This window comes from Crocodylus porosus, unplaced genomic scaffold (genome assembly GCF_001723895.1).
Source record: "Crocodylus porosus isolate Cpor-Errol unplaced genomic scaffold, CroPor_comp1, whole genome shotgun sequence".
Classification (NCBI taxonomy): Eukaryota; Metazoa; Chordata; order Crocodylia; family Crocodylidae; genus Crocodylus; species Crocodylus porosus.
The window spans coordinates 20,027,577-20,041,725 of record NW_017728907.1 but is presented as its reverse complement, the minus strand read 5'-3'; the positions used below and the strand labels follow the sequence as shown (position 1 = coordinate 20,041,725).

Below are 14,149 nucleotides of genomic sequence, written 5' to 3'. Positions count from 1 at the left end.
CTCCCTCCCCGCTGGGAGGCCCCAGGCCCGCCGCCGCTCCCAGCCCCGTCCCGCGGCACGGCCGGCCTCCGGGCTCGGCTCTGCGGGCCCCTGCTCGGTCCTGCTCCGGGGAGCTGTCCAGCACCGCTCCCACCCGCCGGCCGCTCCCCGACTCCCTGCCTGGCGCCATGGGTACATTCATGACCTCCAGGGCTGCGAGGGCGCGTCCCTGCACCTCCCTCAGAGGAGGGGACACTGGTTCCTGGACAGACCCACTCTCCCAATTCCCTCTGCCGGCTGGCAAATATTTGTCCTCTGCTTCTTGTCTCCTATTTCCCCTCCTCCCTCAGTCTTGTGCACTGGGAAGTGTGATGGGGTCTGTACAGCCCGCACAGCGGGGCGGGGGCAGTGTGAACACTGAGGAAACTCTAGTCTGTGGCAGAAGTATCTCCCTGCCAGCTCCTCGGGGTGGGGGCAGGGGAGACCCAACCTGTAAGAGAGGACGTGGCACCCTGAGGACAGCAGTGAGGCCAAGACTCGCCCTGGGACTAAGGAGGTTAGTGCTCTCTCCACTGTAAAAGGTGAGGTTTGACCCACAGAGAAGCCAGTAAGATCTGGACTAGAGGGATGCAAGTAGGGAGTAGCTGGGTAGGCTGTTTTAGCACTGCGTAACCTTAGTGTTGTCATTACTGTCTTTGTTCCCAAACCATGTGTATTATTGCCACCTTCTTCCCTACTGAGAAGCAGGGGCAGCCAAAAAGCAAATTCACAACAGTGTTTTGAGTTCTAGGAGTCCTTCTTTCAGCCCTGCTGCTGCCAGTTCAGCTATGAATATAAACCAGATAGGCTTTATTCACTGTAAGTTGATCAACCAAGCTACTTGACAGGTGATAAATCTCAGGGTACACAGGTCCAAAGTGCCTCTGAAAACACATATCATTCCTTGATCCATCCAATCATAGGCTAACACATGCACAAACAGCTAGGTTTCTTTCTCATGCATTTTTAGCAGGTTACCCTTTTGATTTATTTTCTACATTCCTTGATTACTTTGTCAACTTTCAAGTCAGTCAAGAGCTCCACCCTGATTGGATTAGTTTTGAAAAAGGTCATAAAAAACAGAAGAAAGAAAAGCATTATTCAGTCCTTAACCACTTAATTATTTCAGGCAACTCCCAGTCCTCCTAGGTTGTTCACTACTTCCAACAGAATGTAAAATACTCCATTCCAGGGAGGGTATGACCATGAAGTAAGCCTTTAGTTCGGGGAATTTTAAGGAGGTAACCCTTTCCTACCATCCTAAGGAAGCTAGGCTCTGGCTCAGTCACACCATTTATTATTCAGGAGCACTAACTGTAGAATCATAGAATCATAGAAGTCGGGTCGAAGGGACCTTGTAGATCTTCAAGTCCGACCCCCCGCCTGGGCGAGAGAAAAACTGGACTCAAATGAGTCCAGCCAGGTAGGCATCAAGCCTCTTCTTAAAGACCCCCAGGGTAAGAGCTAGCATCACTTCCCTAGGAAGTTGGTTCCAGCTCCTAGCCACCCCAACTGTGAAGTAGTTCTTGTGGATGTCTAATCTAAACCCACTCTCCAATAATTTGTGTCCATTATTCCTTGTCATGCCAGGGGGTGCTAGGGGAAACAGTGTCTCTCCCAAACCCTTCTGGTCCCCCCTGGTGAGTTTATAGGCAGTCACCAGGTTCCCCCTCAGCCTTCCCTTGTGAAGGCTGAACAGGTTTAGGTCCTGCAGTCTTTCATTGTAGGGTCTGCCCTGTTGTCCTCTGATCATGCGGGTGGCCCTCCTCTGGACTCTTTCAATGTTGTCTGTTGCCGGCACAAAGTGCCCAAGGGAGGCAACAATTGGGTTCGTTGCTCGGTGTGCGTCGCGCCAAATAAACATACTGGGGGAGAAGTAGACAGAGTTTATTTGAGCTTAAGTAAAAGGCACAGGGAGACTGTATTGTCTCAAATCCTGCACACCTAATTTTGCAACAGCGAGATCTTTATATCTCGGTTAGTTTTACTGTTAGTGTTTTTTTCTTCGCTAGCCCCTTCTCTCCCTTTTCCCTTCTCTCTTCTCTCTTTGAGCGGTGCCCTTGCATTTCACAGATAACAGTTTTAGCCCACCTGCTTTTCAGAAGGACAGGAGATTTGCAGGCGCCTGAGAGAAAGGGTTGCAAAGGTTGGGAAAGCGGGGGCTTTGGCTTATCTGAGCCTGGAGCAGAAGGACTTTATCGACACTCGTGGTCTTTTATTTCTCTGAGTTATTCAGGGTTATGCTCAGTGTCACCAACATTGTCCACATCCCTCCTGAAGTGGGGCACACAGAACTGGATGCAGTACTCCAGCTGTGGCCTGACCAGCATCGCATAGAGGGGGAGGATCACCTCCCTGGCTCTACTTGAGATGCACCTGTGGATGCACGACAAGGTCCGGTTAGCCCTGCCAACCGTGACCTCGCATTGTTGGCCCATGTTCATCTTGGAGTCAATAATGACTCCAAGATCCCTTTCTCCTTCCATGCTCTCAAGAAGGGAGTTTCCCATTCTATAAGTTTGCTGCTGGTTTCTACTGCCTAAGTGCAGCACCCTGCACTTGTCAGTATTGAAACGCATCCTGTTTATGTCAGCCCACTCCTGTAACCTATCCAGATCTTGCTGCAATCTTTCCCTCCCTACTAGCGTGCTCACCTCACCCCAAATTTTGGTATCATCAGCGAATTTAAACAGGTTGCATTTCTCCCTGTCGTCCAAATCGCTGATGAAGAAATTGAACAGCGCAGGCCCAAGGACTGAGCCCTGGGGGACTCCACTGCCCACTTCCCCCCAGGTAGAATATGACCTGTCCACCACCACCCTTGAGCCAATCTGCAACTGTATTTTGTTATCATTCAGGATGTTGTACAACTTGCTGCCAAGCAGCAGCAAATGATAGGCCACACTTTATTTGGCTGACTTATTTCCTACATGTTCTATTTCTGTTCAAAAGTTCTTAGTGTAACCCTGGCAGCGACGCTACCCACAGCCACGTCCAAATTTTTGGGATCCCGTGGTGCCAATAGGCCTCGTCTGTGCTCACTCCATCTATAGGCTGGGAGCCACCACTCATTGGAGTGCTCTCCCATGGTCTTCCCCACACCAGACCACATATTAAATAACTATTTACAATAATTTATAACTGAGAGATTGACAAATTTGACATTCCATAAATAACAAACAAAACATTTTCAATTAACTCAATAATAATCTATACCATCAGATAAAGCAAATGCTCATCATATAACAAAAGTAATTATGTTATCAGCTTTAACACTCAGGCAACTTGTAACAGGTATGTACACTTAATCAGCCAGGTCTCCACAAAATCACTCTACTCGCAGCAAAGTAGCACACTGTGGAGAGGCTGCAGTGGAGCCCCAGGGAACGGTGCTCGCTCTGCCTCAGAAGAGGGGTAGCGATGCCATCATCTGGACAGAAGATGGGGGTGCCTGTCAGGACTTCAGGTGTGGCTGCTCTGGAGGCCAGGGCTTCTTCCCTTGTCCAGTCTTTCCTGGATGCCTGCAATCACTCACACCATTCCCCAGACACTTCCCCCAAGGCAGTTCCCCTGTGGTTGGCACCTGGAGTGCCCCTTCTCGGCTGTACTTTATTGAGCTCTCTGCTGGAGCTCCCACAGCTGCAATTCCCTGCTGCTTTCTCTAGCTCTCCCAGAAAACCTTCTCTAGCAACCCCTGTCCCTGATTCCCTCCAGTGACTCCCTGCACTCAGGGATCCTAAGAGTGAGGAGGGGAACCTGTTTGCACAACCCCTGCTCCTTTAGTAAAGGATACCAGGCAATCCTGGGTACCTATTAGCTGGTGGCTCCTCTGCTCTTAGTAACAGCTCACTCGGTCACAATTCTTCTGCTAGTCATGCTCTCAGAAGCAATTGTCCTGGTAGCAGCCCCCTCAGAAACAGCCCTTCTCCCCACAGCTTCAGCTACCCTCTCCCAAGCTAGTCTCCCCTGTTTTTTTCCCAGGCTTCCCGCTCTGGAGATATAGCTGTGCATTCTGTGTGCACAGCCTGCTGCAGATCCCTGTCCCAAGAGTGCAAACACCCCAATTGAAACCCTTTAGCACCTTTACATTAGTTTGGCTTGTATTTGTCTACATATATAAGTGGTCATGGTCACAACCAAAATCAATAGCGACAGTCTTCCAGAATACTGAAAATGGCTTGCTGGAATAGTGCAAAAGAAAAGCTGAAAGGAACAATGTGAAACAAAGGCTAGCGCTTTCAAGTTTTCTTAAGTCATGTGGACAGACAAGGTTCTTTGGGTAAATGTGATATCTTTTATTGGACCAACTAAATACAGGCAACCCTCGCTATTTGCAGAGGATACGTTCTCGTGATCCCCGCAAACGGTGAAATCCGGGTATAGGGCACTGCATTCATTAAAGCTGTCTGTGTTCATGAACACAGTGCCCCCAGGGGGTGGCAGAGCAATGGCAGTGATGGCAGGAGCAAATGCAGGGATCCCGAGGAGTGTTTAAAGTGTATTTAAAATGCAGGTTTGGCATTTGCAAATATTTGAAACTGCAAATACTGAACCCATGAATACCAAGGGTTTCCTGTAGTTGGAAAAAATTGTTCTTTGCAAGCTATTGTGCACAAACACCCTTCTTCAGGCACAGGGAGAGTCTACTGATATTTTGTGTGCTCTCCTGGGTGGAATAGAAGCCAATATGCAAAATGCAGGTCTGTGAAAATGCAAATGGCTGGCAGCAAGGATCAGAGAGGATGGGAGACAACTGATGTGAGACAAGTAGGTGGTGGGGAAAGGGGGAGAATGGAAAGTGGAGAAAGGGAGGACTATGGTTATCCTTAACCATGAGAACTGGATATGTCTACCTTAAGTCATCTGGTTCACTTCCAACTGATCCTTCAGACTCTTCTAGTTATGAATGCTCATCCAGCCAAAATAATTGTGTTTCCAAAGAACAGTTTGTTTCTTCTGAGAGTGCTGATAGGTCTGAAAGAAGAGAACCGGGAGAAAATGTTATCACTAGTGCTGCATCTCTAGATGTGAGTATGTTAGGGTCAGTCAACAACAACCTGACACAATTGCAGTTATCTGAGCAATCTACAGAGAGGAAAATGCTAAGTGTTGATACTAAAAATGATTCTGTCAAATGGCTGGTAATCAGTTATAGAGTTTGCCTAGTACCGGATAATTTCATAGTTTCATAGTGCTTAGGGTCTGAAGGGACCTAAACAAATCATCAGGTCTGACCCCCTGCCCTGGGGAGAAATAGGTGCCGCAGTCATATCACCCCAGCCAAATATCTGCCCAGCCTTTTCTTGAAGACCCTGAAGCTAAGAGAGAGTACCACCTCACTTGGGAGCCCATTCCAGAGCCTGGCAGCCCTAACTGTAAAGTAATGCCTCTTGATGTCCAGCCTGAACCTTCTCTCTAATAATTTGTGGCTGTTATTCCTAGTAACCCCAGGTGGTGCCTGGAGGAACAGAGCCTCCCCCAATTCTTGCTGCCCTCCTCCTCCTCCCCGGTGAGTTTGTGTTTCGGATAACGAAAGAGCAAGCATTGTATGGATCCAATTGTGTTCTTAAACATATTGCACGAACACTTCTTCGTTATTCCTATGCAGAGAAAACTGTGCTAAGTGCTAGGAGTGGTTTAGAAAAGGCATTTATGTCAAATTGACCTGGACTCTGATGATGCTTGGGTACTGTAAGAAATGTAGTTAAACTTACAGTTGCATGAACTGGGAGTTGTTCTGTTGTGACAGCTCCTTTAATATGTATATCCTGGAGCACAGAGGTAAGCAGGACAGCATTATACACACTCAATAGAAATGGAAAGTCCCTGAGATAAGGGACAGTCAAGTTGTTTCTAGATTTTTTTAAGGTAGTAGGAAAATCCTGGATACTTTGTATAAAGCCAAGGTTTCTGATAGGATAAAAAGACCATAATGTACTGCCCTACAATCCTATTAAAGAAAGCTGCTTCTCTAAGGAAGCTTGCAAATTTGGCTTGGACTTGGTTTTCACCACTCACAAGAAAACATTAAACTGTAACAGGGTTTATTACAGTGGGAAAAAAGACATACACATAATCCTAAAGAAAACCTCATCTGTTAAATGTTAGCCAGAACCACAATGTTAACAATCTCAATAAGTGGTAAACCAACCCAGGGGAACTATGACCTAACCCAGGGCTACTGTCTAGGGGCTCACTCACCTATGCCAGCCAAAAGTGGTAGGTATAGTGTAGGAAGGATACCCTATAGAAATGTCCACACCTCACCACCAGGGGGTAGCCATTCTATCTGGGGAATTTACCACCTATACCAGCCAAAATGGCAAGTGCTGGGTAGGGTGGCTATAACAGGGAACCCTGGCCCTGTTACCAGAAGGCAGATCGAGGGTTCAGAGGGGAAGGAGAGCCCAGACGAAAGAGAAGAAAGGTGGGGGGTGTAACAGGAAACCCTAGCCCTGTTACCAGAAGGCAGATCGAGGGTTCAGAAGGGAAGGAAAGAGCCCAGACAGAAGAGAAGGGGGGGAGGGGGTGTAACAGGAAACCCTAGCCCTGTTACCAGAAGACAGGTTGGCCTGTTTTAGATCAGGACTTTCTGGGCACAGCACACTGGTAAGGTAGGGGTTAAAAGTTGAGCCAGGTCAGCTGATCAGAAGGGGGCAGGCCAGGACTATAAAAACCCTGGGCTGGGCAGCAGTTGAAGGCCTAGCAGCCAAGGGAGAAGGAGTGTGTGTGAGAGCAGTCCAAAGGCTGAAGGAACTACTGAGGAACCCAGAGAAGCAGCTGCAACCCCAGAGTAAGGATGGTAGCTGATGGTGGGGAGCAGAAGCATGACCCCTGAGTAAATGCAAGCTGGTGTGTGGCCTTTTTTGATCTTATTTTTTGGGTGGCTGTTATAGCCCATGGACAGACTGTTTATGGGTTTTTTTTGAATAACACTGGCAGTTTGGGCAAGGCCAGTGGGGAAGGAGGAGGCCTCATTGAGACCCCACTACTCTGTGGGGGCCTACTGCCTGTGTGGGTGCAGGATCCAGGGTGTACTGCCCCAGCACTAGAGAAGATGCAGTATTCAAGGTATATAGGCCCTGGTGCTAGTGTGGGTGTGGGATTTTGCAGGGGTTACAGACCCTGGCACCAGAGGGCACAATCCTAAAAGGCCAGGGTGGTCTGGTGCCCCTGAGGTACAGTTTTGGGGGGGAAGGAGGGGGGTTGGTTTTTTTTTTTTTTTGTTTGGTTGGTTTTTTTGTGGACTACGATGGCAAGGGTTCGGGGCCATTCCCTGGCCTTAAACTTGCAGCCTCTTGGCTGTGGGGCTGGTGGTGGGGCCTCTGGGCCAGGGAGGCTGGGCACCAGATAGGAGCAGAAAGGAGGGCCACAAGCCTCAAGACAAGGAAGAGGGCTAGAGCCTCAGAATTGAACCCTGTTCAATGGGTTTAGACCGGGAGGCCTAGCTAGAGAAAGGCAAGGGGTCAAGGCCTGTGGAGGCTGAAGACCCCAACATATGAAATATGTTGTCTTCCACTTACAAGAACATCAGTATAACAATTTTCCATCAAGATGTGGCAGGAGAATAGAGAGCGGGACACAAGAAACCTTAAAGGGGACTCCAGCGGCGCCCCATGTATGGCGTGGATAACAGGGAAGATGGCCCTGGGGAAGGCAACCTGTTACAGTGGCCCATACCAAAGTTCACCAGCACTCTGCTGCTGGGGGTCATTGCTCTGCCATTTTCTCCACCAGGGGTTACCACCACTCCTTGCTGCTGCTGCTCCACCATACATGACCATCACTCCTTACCACTGCTAGGGGTTGCCACCATCCCTCTTCAGGTTGCTTATACAAACCTCAAAAATACTCTTGTCTGGAGCCTTTCCTGCTTCTTACACACCCCTCTGTGCTGGAACTAAGGGCCAACCTACTGTGGCGAGTGCTGAGACCTCGGTGTCCTTTACACAGTTTTATGTTTGTAACAGTTGCATGCCTATAAACTGCACCATTTTGGAAGGGAGGGCCTGTGGACACAAAGATACGATTCCCCTGGCCCTTTACATTTCTACATTTTAGAGTAAAACTAAGTCCAAGTAGTAGTTTCAAGCTCAGGGATTAAATGGTGATCCCACATCATGACTTGCATTTGCTTCATTTTAGCACTATGGGTAAGTCCTTAAGGATTTATAAATATTCTGGTCTGGTGACTATGTACAGATTTCCATCCAGAAGGATAAAATATTTCTGAATAATTATTTGTTTTATGGTAGTGATAAAAGTTCCCAGTGGAGAGCCAGAACCCATGGGACAAAGTGCAGTATTAACACAGGTAAAGAGACCTTACAGTGGAATTCAATGTGCAGGGGGGCAGTAGAGCTTGGCCTACACACTGAGAAATGCTAAAATCCCTATTTTTTGCAGCCCTGAACTCGCCCCTCATCAGATGGAGAAAATGCAACTCTAAAGTCTGTTAGACAGAGCCCATGCTGACTGTTTGTATGTCACAATAGCAGTTATGCTGAAACTGCAGGTTGTGGCTGCAGTTCTGGCATTACAGATGTAATAAGGCCTAAACATTAAGGAACACTCAGCATCTGCCACAGATGCCAAAATTACTTAAAGTTCCAGTCACCAACACTTCTGTAAACCCTTGGAAAGCAATGGGTTTATTGAGTAGGTGTCACTCACAGTGCAGTTTCAAGAAAGTGGGGACTGCTAGGGCTTTAGTCAGCTTTTTAAATTTATTTTTAGATTTGTATACTGCCCTATTCAAAAGGCTGAAAGTAGTTTATAATAAACGAACAACCCACACAGAGGATTCTCCATACAACACCCCAAACCCATGAATTCCAGCTCCCCACTACCACCACCTCCCTACCCAAACCCCCACAAAAACAAAGCTTTCTGTTCATCCCAACAATGCCTACCAACTGCCACTCACATCCAGATACAAGAAACCTCTTCCGTTCCCCATCTCCAACTTTCCCCAAACTGCCAGTTCTGCAGTCTACACCTGTCATGACCTTTGTTTTGCACCACCTGTGTTAAACATGATGATGAACAGAATCTACTTTGACTCTTGAGGGTCCAAGCAGAGGTGCAGGTCTATCAGTTAGTGGGAGGTTTTTTTTACCAGCAAGCAGAGCACTACCATAGTATTTTAGGAACAGAACAATACCTGAAGCAATGCTGCATAGAGTTAGAAACCCAAATGGAGCAGCATGAACTAAAGCATGGGAAGTAAAAATAAAATCAGCCAGTCCAGTGTCACCAGCTCAGCTGATAAGGGAAGTGAAGACCATGAGAACATTGTAATGAGAGTGTAAGAAAGGGATTTTCAAAGCAGTTTAAGATGCTCAGCTTCCACTGAATTTCAATTGGAACAGAATACCTAATTCCCTTGACACCTTTGAAAGCCCCAATGTGAGAAGCTTGTAGCATATCAGTCTTACCAACCCTTTTGGCAGGACACTATTCCAGCAAGATTCCACAATTAAAAATGAATGTCATTGAATGAGGAAATGGTCTTCCCCCATCTGCGGATAAAGTCACCTTTGGTCTAATGAAGAGATGGTTGTAATGAGTCCGGTGAGTCTAGTTCCTAGGATAACAGGAACACTGGAAATAACGGGATTTTTGAAGTGTGCAAGCATATGCTTCACTATGAAAAGTATCAAAACAGTGAGGTGTGGGCTCTGTCCTTTGACTACCTCCCTCCAGACCGCTGCATGTGATTTTGTTACAGCTAGACATGAATGGAGGAATGTGGGCTAACTGAAGTAGACGATGGCATATTAGTGGAACTGTGCATAGAATTATAGGTAATACACTTGCTTTTACACTTCTGTCATTCATGATGCTGGGGTAATTAAATTAGAATCACTAAGTCTTTAAGATGACACAAGCAGGCATGCTGAGGGGAAAAAATTAGTTTAATAAAACAGCAGGGTAGACTGTCATTATGGCTTCTTGTGGAATAAATGGGGAAGTCCTGGGTCAGGGCTGTCGTCTTTTTGTCAGTTTTCAAGAAATGGAACAATATGAAATGTTTGATTCCTCCAAGAGTCTTAAGATAGCAAAGGGATAGGAAAGTTGGAACTGCACTCCATTTTTCGCAGGGTAAATGTTCTCTGTCACTGTGCTACTGAATATCTTCAAGTACACATTTTATTTAAGTACTGCAAAAAGCAAAGGCCACTTCTTCAGGAAAAAAAAGGGAAGAAGATGGATCTTTCAATAAACTACTCAACCTCATGCAAAACAAAAACTAATCAGCAAGGTACAGTATGGTGACCCAAAAATCAGTAGCTCAAGTAGCATCCTATTGTGAGAGAGGATCTCACATACATCTTCAGTTTCAATTCTTGACAATTCCAGGCCAAGGGGCCCATCTCCCAGCCAGTCCTAGATCATCAGTCTCAAAGTCAGAGAGCAATATGAAGTTCCCAGCCACAGTGTGAAACCTGGGGAGCTGCTGGAAGCTATGCTGTGTACTGTCTTGGCACAAGAATGGCAGAAACACTCCATGCACCAGCTTCAAGTTAAGGTTCATGCTTCTTTCAAATAAGTTCACTATAAGGCATCTAAAAGCAGATTATGTAAAACTATGTTCCTTTATCATATCCAAGCCACCTTTAAGATCCACCTATGAAAGTTTAGCAGCAGTGTAGACTGTTACGGTGGACATGTATAGCACATGTCAGGAGGCAGAAACGCCTGCAGCTCAAGCGGATACAGTATGTGGTTTACTTTCAGAGATACCACACAAGCAGTGGTCTACAGTTTTCCATTCATCTGGTTAAGAACATCACTGGTGTCTCCAGTTAAGGCCTCAAAGATCCCATCTGTCAACTGCATCTTCACACACAGCTCATCCTCGTCATAGTTCGCCCACCGAGCTATTTCCCTCATAGAGGGTATAGAAAAAATAAAAATAGTACTACTTCACTGCTTCCTAGCATATGTTACATACTTTCAGAGCTTCCAGGAAAAATCAGAACCAAGCATAAGATGCATATAATAGAGAATTAATTACTAATAATGGAAAAGGTTTTCTGTAAGTGTTGGGGTGAATATCACACAGCCCACCACAATAATGTCTGTTGTATGCCAGTATTATTTACTCACTTTATTAAATGCAAAAGGATTTGAAAAGCATTAGTGACTCCCCTGTCTTCACTATGTGACGATTCATTAATCTGTCCATAAGCCTGCGTGTTCAGTCCCATTTCTCACTTGCAAATGTGCTGAGGGCTTGCATCTGATCATAGCAGATGTCACTACTAGTGGCCGTTGGAACTGTGCTTTGTAAACAGCACTCAGTGTTTGAGCTGCATACCCATGAATAAGGGGTTTCAGATATATTCTTAGAACATTAAATAAGCAATTGCACAACAGATTACTTTTAAATAGGTTACTTAGGCTAAAATATTTTATTTCCCCCCATCAGTTTACTATTCACTTTAAAGCAGTGTTTCTCCACTTGTGGGTCATGACCCAAATGTGGGTCGCAAGAATATATGAAAGGGTCACGAACAAACTTTTAAAAATGGATCAGCAAACTTTAAAAATAGATTCTCCTTTAAAGGGGAACAACGTGGGAAACTGTGGCATTTCCCTTGCAGGCTGGCAGAGTTCTAGCCTGCGAGGAGTTGCATGGGGCCCCCTGTGCCCTCCTAACCCCACATACCCACTCCTTGCCCCACACACTGGAGGGCTGGGGCGGGGGTGGAAGGGTAGCTAGTTGGGAGTGAGGGGCACTGGGCTGGGGTTGGCCATTGATGTTTACAAATGGGTCCTGGTACAAAAAAGGTTGAGAACCACTGCTTTAAAGGATTTCCTTGGATTTGTGCTTAAAATCAATATGACATTGTACGCCATTACTAACCAGAGACCGTGAATTCAAATTGAAAAAAAACCCTTAATGTGTTTCTTATTTGTAAAAAGTAAACAGGTTTGATGCGTGCTGTACAAAAAACTGAAACAAGTAAGGGCCAACTTAATGAAAGAAAAAAAAAAGAAAGCTTAGAATATGGGAAGTTGTTAAGAAGCATGAAAAATCATAAGAAGCAAAGGAATTTACATTTCATTCCTAATTCTCCTGAAAATAGAAGTAGAACTGCTGGAAAACAATGCACTGTGCAGCAATAAATTGTTAATTTGTATTTCTTCTCTCATACATGAGGTGCCTGTGATGGGCCAATTTTTTTAGCTATATAAAACTGGGTACTCATATACCAGATGACAGAAAGCATACAATGATTTTGATAGAATTTTATCAGCAAATGATGTGCAGTCTGAAGACAGTCTAACTTGCGTTTTACAAATAATAGTGTTTAAAATATGCATTTATTGACTATTTTGGCATTCATGATAAAAAAACTTTTGCATCCTTAAGTATGCATGCTAACAAAGCTTGAGGACTTGAGCTTTCACAGAAGGGATATAGAAAGGAAGGGAACATAATAAAATAAATATTCTCTCTCACACTATTTACTCAGTTTCAGTGCTAAGCCAACTCAGGCCACATATCCTATATGACTCAGGAGTAAATGTTTATCTTAATTAGAAAAAGAAAAACTAAGAAACTCCAGTTTGTACAAAAGGTGTATCAGACTACACACAGAGAATTAATAAGTAACGCAGATGGAAATACAAACCTTGACGTTGGATTCCTTCACGGAAGCAAGGCTGAAAGACCTTACATGTGAAAACGTTTTAGTTACGTTATCAATTGTCTGAAGCAAGAGTGTTAAACATATGGCCTGTGAGCTGGATTTGGCCTGTTGAATCATTTCAGCAAGCCTGCAGGCTACTGGAAGTTGGAGGACTTGGCCAGCGTGGCATGGCCTGCTACAGAACTCAGGGTCCCTGCACCCCGATGGACATGGCCATGGTAGGAAGTCAAGTGCATGCTGTTCAGATGCAGCTCTCACTTGCCCCGCTGCCACCTACTGCCTGACCCAGGCTGCTGCTTCATCTTGCATGACACCACAACCCACCCCCAGACTTGGTCAGCCACCCACTTCTGGACCTGCTCTGCTGTCTGATCCCTGACCCAGGCTGCTCCTTGATTGTGGACTCCTACTACTGTCCCCAGTCATGGATCCAGCTTGGGAGGAGCCCCCATAATCTGGATCTGGTTGGAGGCCCAGGATGAGTTTGATATTCCTTGTCTGAAGTATTAGATGTATATAAAAAAGAGGAGATTAAAGGGAAAAGCTGTAATCCCAGCCCTCTCTTTCTCCTTGTTTAATTATAGAGCTTGTCTATATCAGTGGTTAGAAAAGTTTTCTTGGTGGTGGGCCAGGATGACCCAGTTTGAGTCAAGACAGGCTGGCACTAGGACCTGCTTGCTGTCCCTTTTCTCCATTGTCTGGGCACTATGCAGGCAAACTTCCCCGCTACTGGTCCATGATGCAGGTGAAGCCACCCACTCCCATCCCTTCCCCACGTTTCAGCTCCAAGGACCAGCTCCAACGGCTCTGTAGATTAGGCTGTAGGTTGCCAACCCCTGATCTATATATGTACAGCATCAGCTAAAGTGAGCTTCAACTCACAAAAGCTTGTGCTATCTATATATTCTAATATAATAAAAGCTAGGCCTGTGCGAAACATCTAGTATTCGCTTCAGATTTGGATTCAGCTGATTTGGGGGACAGTGATTCAATTCGGTGATTTCAATCACTGTCCCAAATTGATTTGGCCGAATCTGATTCGGAGATTTGGCTGCTGTTGAATCTCCAAATTACACATGCCCCATCCCCTGCCTGCTCTCCCAGCCTGGCAATAGCTGCCCCGCCCCTGCCTCCCGCCCCAGGACTTAGAGAAAAAAAAGCCCCCACTCACCAGCTGCTGCCCAGTGGGGGGGGATCCCTGCTGACCCCCACTACCCCATGGTGCATGGGGGTCTCTGCTATGAGCCCCCAGAAGCCCAAGGCTGCTGCATGAGCCGGTGAGTGTGGGGGGGTCTTGGGTTTTTTTTCTTTCCTTAAAGGGCTGGAGCTGGGGTGGGCAGGGCAGCCATGGGGGGGCTGGAGGAGTGGGTAGGGGTCGGGGGGACTTGTGGCAGAGCCGCCCCATGCAGTGTGAGGCAGCGGGGATCGCTCCTCTGCCTGGCAGCACCTGGTGAGTGGAGCTTTTTTTT

General features: G+C 46.4%; 1 protein-coding gene across 1 annotated transcript in view; it reads right to left on the bottom strand.

Annotated features, from left to right (window-relative positions):
* Positions 1-14,149, bottom strand: part of LOC109306959 (sulfhydryl oxidase 1-like) — a 42,935-nt gene that overhangs the window by 26,830 nt on the left and 1,956 nt on the right. The gene's annotated exons all lie outside the window — the stretch shown is intronic.